Consider the following 8,841-nt stretch of genomic DNA (forward strand, 5'->3'; position numbering starts at 1 on the left):
TCTCTAGAATTCATAAAATACTTCATATGCTCATTACTGCAAATCTGAAATTCAAAAGACATTTATATATGAAAGTACTCTCAAAATACACAACACAAAACACAATTCACAACCTGCAAATACTGACAACCCTAAGCTCCTCCTGACAATTCACAACCTGCCCGACTATTGGGCTGGGGGGGCAGCCCCCTCCTATTCCTCGGCGGCAGACAGCTGCCCCATGAGACGATGTGAACGGCGAGGAAGACGATGGTGGGGAAGCGTCGTCGGGCCAACTGCTTTTCTCCTCTTGCAGTTGGGTTCGGTCGACGAAGACTCCACCGGCTCGCTCTGGCAGGACGCCTTCAGAAACGACACCCTATAGATGCTTGATCTTTCAATCTCTGGTGGATGCTCCATCTGGGATCGATACTCCCACCACCGCTCCCTCACGATCGGATTCGGTGAATCTGTTTGCTCCATGGCCCAGAGGAGCAGCTCTATGTACTCCGGCGTGACTCCCTCCGGGAGTATTGCCACCTTTTCGCTCTGTTGCAAATATCTGGCCATGGATGTCGCCGTCGCCGCTAGTTGGTCCTTGTTGTCAAACCAAGACTGTATCTCCAACATCCTAGCTAACTTCACAGGGTCGCCATCTGCGATCCTCACGTATCTGTTGTACTCCTCCATCGATCTACTTCTCCACAGCACCTTCACTCGCCGGCGGTCGTTTTTTAATGGAAGAGGAGAGGAGCAGCACTGGTTTTGGATTAGAACGGGAGAGGAGCGACGCTGGTTTTGGACTGGAACAGGAGAGGAGGGGCGGTGGTTTTGAAATGGAAGAGGAGAGGAGCGGCGCTGCATTTAGATTGGAACAGGAGAGGAGCGGCGGTGGTTTAAGAGGAGAAGAGCGGAAGAGCGGCACTGGTCTTGGAAGTATTTGTTTGTTGTTTTGCGTATTTTGGGTCAAAGTTTGACGACATACTGAATTTGACAAGCAAAATGTGAATGCATGTCACCAAAAAATTGTATAGTTTGGTTCGTATCTGAATGTACTTTCAAATTATATTATTTTTGCAACGTATAACATATATTTTATGTGCGAAAATCATGGTCAGAATAAAAGGGAGACTAGTTAATGTGGGGTCGCTTTCTTAATTGAAGGGTAAATTGATTTTGATTTTGATCCAGTCACAGCACGCCGGCCCTCTCGTCCAATCCTAAATCGCTGCTGCACGCTCCTCTCCCTCTTCTCCATTGCAAAACCACCTCCTCTCCTCTCCATCATCTCCATTCCAAAACCACCGTCTCGCCTCTCCCTCTTCTGATCTTCTAAATTGCAAAACCACCTCCTCTCCTCTCCATCATCTCCATTCCAAAACCACCGTCTTGCCTCCCCTCTTCTGATCTTCTCCATTGCAAAACCACCTCCTCTCCTCTCCATCATCTCCATTCCAAAACCACCGTCTCGCCTCTCCCTCTTCTCTATTGCAAGACCACCGTCTCTCCTCCCATCTTCCAAAGCTAGCACCAGACCACTCAGAAGGACATCTATGGAGAGGATGCAGCAGCGAATCAGGCAGATCACCGGCGGCGACCAGGCAAAGTTAGCCAGGTTGAAGGAGATCCTTAGTTGGTTTGACAATGAGTGGGAGATTTCGAGGATGGTGCGGGCCATGTGGCAATGTATGTGAAAGAGCGAGATGACGGCGATGAGGGTGGCGATGTACATGTACTCCTCGGCGGCAGTCACGCCGCAGTCCTCCGAGTTCATTGAGTATCTCCTCTGGGCGATGGAGCAGACAGATTCGCCCGAGACGACAGTCAGGCGGAGGTGGTGGGCGTACAGGTCAAAGGTCGAGCACCCAGAGGATGACGAATCGATCGAGTATGGTGTGCCGTTCGTGAGGGTGCAGAGCCAGCCAGAGTGACAGGAGTATTCGTTCTCCCACCGCAAGAGGAGGCCGGATGGCGCGACGTCGCTTCCCCGCCGTTCTCCATGGTTCCCTCGACGCTCGCCTTGTTTCAACGGCGGTGGTAGGGTTTAAGGTAAGCTTCGCACTAACCTAATCTTCCACCTACTCATGCTTACAATCAGTGTGACAGCTAATGAAAATCATGCTTACAATCATTCTTCGAGTACTACGCCAATCACCCTAAAATAGCTTTGTACCTTTGGGTCAAAGTTGTGACACAGTGTACAAATAAAGGAAAATAGATTTGTGCTTCTTTCAGAAAAGAGTACTCCCTAGAAAACTGCCAATATAAGCTACTAGTATTTGGTTAGATGATTTGCTGCCGAGAAAGATCCGTCCACAGAGAGCGCCACACATCCCACTGGTGGTGGTGGATGCCAATGCGTGCATGCAGCATGGTTGGTATCGGTAATTTTTTACTTGGCACACCTCGCACTCTGCATATATGCCGGTTCCATACGTACATTTGTGCAGTTCCACCAAAATGTAGCTGAATAACCCTGTTTGCACAGATAATGAAAAAGCGTGATTACATTATAGTGGCACTAGTTGATGAAACACACAAAATAAATAGAAGAAAATATTGCGATAGTATCATAGTATGCCATGCTGCGAGGGCGAGATGGGCCCTGCGACGCCTCATACGGTACGCCTCATACTGGACATCGTCCCAAGTCTCCCAGATACACGTTCTGCCAGTGATGAACATAAGTGTACAGTTGTAGTACAAGGAGGCACCTTGAGACATTCAAATCTCTATTTTTGTACATATCAACTAAAATTAAGCACCCCAGTTTGCAGAAACGCTTAAACATTAACAATGGGACTAGTTGATGAAACATACATTAACAAAGAGAAGCACTTTCTTTATCTACATTGGAAATGAAATGATAGAGATGACACTCACTCTATTTTAACTGTATTATTACTTCATTTTATCAGTGACACTAGGGTCGAGCAGGTGGCAAACGAGGTGTACCGTGCGTCGCAAGGATGGAGGCCGGGGGTGCTTAGACTGGGATGCTGAAGCTGGCTCTTTCAGTCACCAACATGGATGATTCAATTCATGGGACCTTTTGGTGCAGTTCACCTAAAATGAAGCAATGTCCCGTGAGCTAGCAGCTTCTTCTTCAATTTTTTTTAAGAAAAGGGCTCCAACCCCGGTTCCATTTCCATCAGAAAACAAAACCCATAGAGCTTCTTCTTCATTAGTTGCAATAAAATTGAGCAACATCAAGGTTGGTTGTGAAGCTCCTGGAATGCTCAACTATAATTTGGATATCATTTGTGCAGTTCAACTAAGATCGAGCGTGAAATGTATATCTCTGTTTGCACAAAAAAGGTGGAAAGGAGGGTGACTAACAAGTGATGAAACATGCATCAAATGAAAAGAAGCATGTTCCTTATCTGAATGGCAATCCTACAAGGACAGTAGCAATTTCTAAAGCACTGGCATTGCTAGATATTAGTGTGGGCATTAGGATTAACTATGACAACCATTAAATATGACATTACTTTGGGCACGGGAGAGTAGACGGACCAGGACAGTTGCATTTCTAACGAGAAGAACCAACTTATCTTAATGGGAAATTTTAGCAGGACATGTAAAGAAGTGCCATTGATTCATATTACTGGAGGCATTACATTGAAAACAACATTGGTTTAACGTGTCCTTACTTTTAACAGTGCGACTGCTACATTTTACCACTGGCATTACATAAGAGTGGCTCGGGGCAACAAACATCAGAACATGATATCTGGGTTGGTCCCATTTTTGTTCGGTATAGCCACCTTATACTGTGTGAGGCTAGAAAATCTAGTGTTGGACTTACTTTGTTGACTTGTCCCCCAGTCCCCACTTTCTTTCCTTTTTCAACCAATAGATCAGGTTTATATTGAGTTTGTACTGCGTTTCCCTTTATTTCCCTATTAGACCTAGAGACCAGTTGGATAGCCAGGCTCTGCTACTTTTCGCCCCCATTATTTCCTCTTTCGACCAAGTCCTAGATTCAGGTAACAAATCCTCCCCCACCCCCACCCCCTTTCTTCCTTGTTTGAACCAAGTAGTACTAGATTCGAGTGCATGAACTAGTTTTACCTCTTAAACGTAAAAAAATTAGGTGGTTTTCGAACAGCCGATCGATCCTATCTATGAGAGGGCCTGAGAAATAGTAACAGATACAAATGCAGCGACGTCAGGAGCTCAGGAAGTAGAGCAAGGCTGGTTTCGAAGGAAGTTATACCTGATGGTCGCCGGGATGTCGCTAGGTGGGCGGCGGGAGGCCAGATCTGCCCACACTACGGCAGTGAGGAAGAAAGGGTCGGAGGCCCTCCCTCGCCAGCGGTGCTTGGGAGAGAACGATAAGGCAGGCTGATCGGGACGCGCTCAGCAGTGGGTAAGAGCCGTCGCTGAGGACGACCGCGTGAACGTTGCACCTTCTCACCTTCCCCGGCGGAGAGGATCCGGCTGGATGTATGATCGGCGGTGAGCAGAGAGAGAGAGAGAGTGTGGCCACCGCTCTCGTGTTTAGATCTGGAGAGGGCGAGACAGTGTGAAGAGAGCAACACTAGCAAGCAAGCGTGGAGGCTCCTGCCTATATAGTGGAGTAGTACTAGTTTTCTTTTGTCTACCGGAGCTGGCTTGACCTCGTCAATGGCCCTGTTTGGATACTCTAACACAGTTAGAGTTAGAGTTATTTTCTAACCCACTCTAACCCAAATAAGCACCTCCCCACCGGGATAGTTGGGTTAGATTGAACTAACCCACTCTAACCCTCCCTGTTTGGATACTTTTGGGTTATTTGAGCCCCCAACTAACCCAAACTAGCTCCAACCCCATGATCCAAAACAGGGCCAATGACTGTCGAGAAGTCTTCATGCACGTGGCCCGGAGGCGCAGTTGTCGTCATTTTGATCTGAAGCGCCGGATTATAACATATAACACGAAAAAATGCCACATGACAAGATATCATAACCTCACTGCCCAAAGGAGACAACATGAATCTCGACGGACAAACTAGACGAGGAACAAAGCTCAAATTAAAGATAAACTCGTAGAAAAGGGGTCCGTCGATAGATGTCCTAATTAACATAGCCGGCTTGACCTAGATGGCAGCCGAGTAGTCACTGTTCGTGCATGTGCCCCCAATGACTAGCCCAACTCAGTTGTCGCTGTTTAACCCTCGCAGTGATCCGAAGCACATGACACCTAATTTTGCGAGATGACAAGAAACCTTTTTTTAGATTTCTCACCACAACTACAGCCATGTACAACACAGCCTGCACGATATGTAGACGATAGCCAATCCAGGCGTGTCTGCTAGAGTCTGGTCACATGAATGGACGAACTGATCTTCCGTGTCTTGCAGGGATCGTCCAGGCACCAACGTAGTACAACACTTCTCTAGTACTATCACTCGTCTCCCTCTTCTATTAAGTCACCCGACTTGCGGGGCCGGGGAGTGTGCCTATGGTCAGTTCTCAATTGCCGTCCCACATGTGTGTGCAAACGCAATATGACGCGCATTCCATTCGGAGAGCAGCGTGCCAGACCGACCGACCGTCTGGGGTGCGACGCGAACGCGACAGGCGTGCTGTATACTCCGTACATGTGTACCGCCGTTTTCTAGATGCTTTGCTCCATGGCGCGGGTGCAATCCATGGATACAAAATTAGTATACTGTATACTATTTAAAAGTCGAGGGTGGGGATTTTCCTGCGCGGTAGGCGGCGGGGCAGTTTCGCCTTGTCGGTTCGACAGAGACGCGAGAAGACGAGGGAGTAGGCTGCTGCAAACGTAGGGTTGTGTGATTTGACAGCGAGTTACTGCTGGACAGGTGGGGCCCCGTGATTTGACTTGCCATTATCATTTTAACTGCGGCGCTACTACCGGCGTGAGTCTCCCGATTCCTGACCCCAATGCTCCACCATGTAGTAGAGGCTGGATCTTTCATGAGAGCCCACTTATCCACTTTTTCCTTGCCTCTCTTTCCTCCACATATGCAAAAATGCCAAGTAAAGCACACTACTGTACTTACTTTTACTTGCTCCTACAGGTGCTTAAGCTTGCCACATAGGCATAAAGTCTGATGTGGCAAGTTAATCAAGAAGAGAGAGACTAGTTTGGTGACCCAAGGAAGAAATGGTGCTAAGCGCGTGTACCTAGGTGAAAAGACAATTTTGAGTCTATAGCTAATTAAATGAAGCAAACTTAGCAATACCATTTCATTGGAAGAGGTCACTCCTTGGCAAATGTAATAAATACTAGTACTCCCTCTGTCCCATAATATAAGAACGTTTTTGGCACTACAGTAGTGTCAAAAACGTTCTTATATTATGGGACGGAGGGAGTACGAAGAAAGAGATAGAGAGAAGTAAAAAAAATACACTTATAGCCAACCTTATAGCCAAAACCTTGTTGTAGTATGAGTGACTAAGTGATGACTATGTATGACATGCCAACATCAGATAGCCTAACGCACCGTGTTAAATCTCCAAGGGCGCGACCGCACGAGCGACGCACGGTCGTGGTAGGCGCGACCACGATACGGGCTGCTGGCAGCACTTGGATCTGAGATCAAACGGTCGCATGCTAAGTTGCTGAAAATTTGCAGAATAACCCTCCAGGATAGGATATTCACCCATATGTCTAGAATCACGCCATGCAACCGTTCGATCTCAGATCCAAGGGCTCTCGGAAGCCCGTATCATGAGAAAATGGAAAGCCACTACCCTGCCGTTCGCACGCTGGCAGTTTGCTCCTGCTCGTCCCCGCACGTCCTTCAATACTACGGCAGTTCGCTCCTAGTCGTCCCGTCCATTCACATTACGGCAGTTCCACTAATCCTAACCCTCCTCCCAAATCTATGGCGTCTCAAATCTCCCCGATCGACGGTGAGTACAAGGTTAGAACCATCACCGGCGATGAGTTCGACGTCATCTACACCCGTTCTTCCGCGACGGTGAAAGGATGCCTTTCTCGCTTCAGACGCATGTTCGAAGACTCAGATGATGAGTGGGTCGCTGGGCTAGATGTTGAGTACACCACAGTCCTGGGATGAGAGAAGGATCTAAAGGACGAAGAGAGGAAGAAGCCCGCCGTGATCCAGGTTTGCGTGCATGACTTATGCTTGGTCTACCACATATGCCATCCCGACGATGAGTGCCAGGATTTTAAGAACTTCCTCGAGAGCAACCTAGTCAAATTCGTTATTGTAGAATTTGGTAATGACGAAGAAGTCATGGGTCGGACAGGCTTAGTTGTAGGCAACCCCTTTGACCTCCTGAAGAATCGGCAGGTGCCCTCTCGTCAGCCTTCAATGTTGACCCTGGCAGGAGCCATGGTTCATCCTTCATACGGTAAACTTGAGAAACCTCCATACACGTTTCATCGTCATGCATGGCAGCGGAATGTACTAGATATAGACCACATCCACTACGCTGCAATGGATGGCTACCTTTGCTTCAATATCTACAAGGGTTGGATGAAGAGCAACAGCCAAGTGTGCGGTTCAAGCAAAGAAGTATCGGCCAAGAGGAAGAGGGACAAGGACGTGGACGACGACACCGAGTAAGCTGGCAGTGTCGTTGCTCATGGTGGTTCTAATGCAGTGTCTACCGGAATAGTTGCAAAGTTTAATTTCAGGTGTGCTTAATTTAATTTGAGGGGTGTGTTGTGCTGAGCCCCCAGCAGAACTATCTTATGTTTCTTCTCGTTACTTTAACTCTTCAGTACGTACATACTAGTATTTCTTACATTTCATCTTTTAGTTGGTATAATACTACCACTCGTTTCTTCACATTATACACGTACAATATATATGGCCAACATCATATAGCCAGCAGTTTAGTTGTCAAAGAATTTCAGGGTGCTTAGTTTTGTCAAAGAATTCCAGGATGCTTAGAGGGTGCTTGGATCCAAGGGACTTATTTTAGTCTGACTAAAAATAGTCCCTTTAAGAGGCTAAAGTTCCAAGCACCCTTGACTAAAGAGGGGCTAAAACTAGTCTTGAGACTAAAAATTTTTAGTTAGGGGTACCCCTACTAAAATGTGGATTAGTCCTCTATCTACTCATTTAACTACTCTCCTTTATCACAGGCGAGTTCTGGATTGGAGGGTTTGGAGGATAATAAATGCTCATTAACTTGATTTTAGCCTTTTTAGTATTTGGATCCAAGCATGGGTGAGGCTAGCATGTTTTAGTCCCACTACTTTTAGTATGGGACTAAAACGTATCCAAGCACCCTCTTAGTTTTATTTGAGGGGTGGGTTGTGCTGGACACCATTATTGTGACTAGCCTTTTTAATAGTACTATATGCATAATTTGGCGACGAGCGCTCTCTATATGTACCACTTTTTTTTAATTTCAAGTTTTGCTCCAAGGCGCAATCCATCGATACTACTGCTGTACAAAAGTATACATTTTTAAAAGGCTAAAGGGCGGGACAGTCTAGCTTGGTCGGTTTCATGAGAGGCGAGGGCCTTTGTGATTTGACGGCTCATTACTTCTGGAAGGCAGGGCCTTGTGATTTGACTGCTCGTATAAATGCGCCGACGACCTTATCGAGGAGGAGCAAAGAACCGTGCGGTATACTAAAGTTTTCCACTGGAGTAGTACTGCGACGGAGGAGCACGAAACATGGCATCCCAGTGCCATATGGCGATAAAAATGATCTAATTTGCTAGTCATCTCATTGTTAGCATTGTTCTATTCATTCCCTAAAAAAACCATTGTTCTATTCATGCCTCGCAGAGAACGTGACACGTGTGGCGAAACACCCGAAGCAAAAGATGAAACACAGGAGCAAAAGAAGAAGGAAGATTATCACCCCCAAATGATCTAATTCGCTGCGGAGTCGTAACTTCTTCTTCATCGCCTCCACGAC

This window comes from Triticum urartu, chromosome 6 (assembly GCF_003073215.2).
Source record: "Triticum urartu cultivar G1812 chromosome 6, Tu2.1, whole genome shotgun sequence".
Classification (NCBI taxonomy): Eukaryota; Viridiplantae; Streptophyta; class Magnoliopsida; order Poales; family Poaceae; genus Triticum; species Triticum urartu.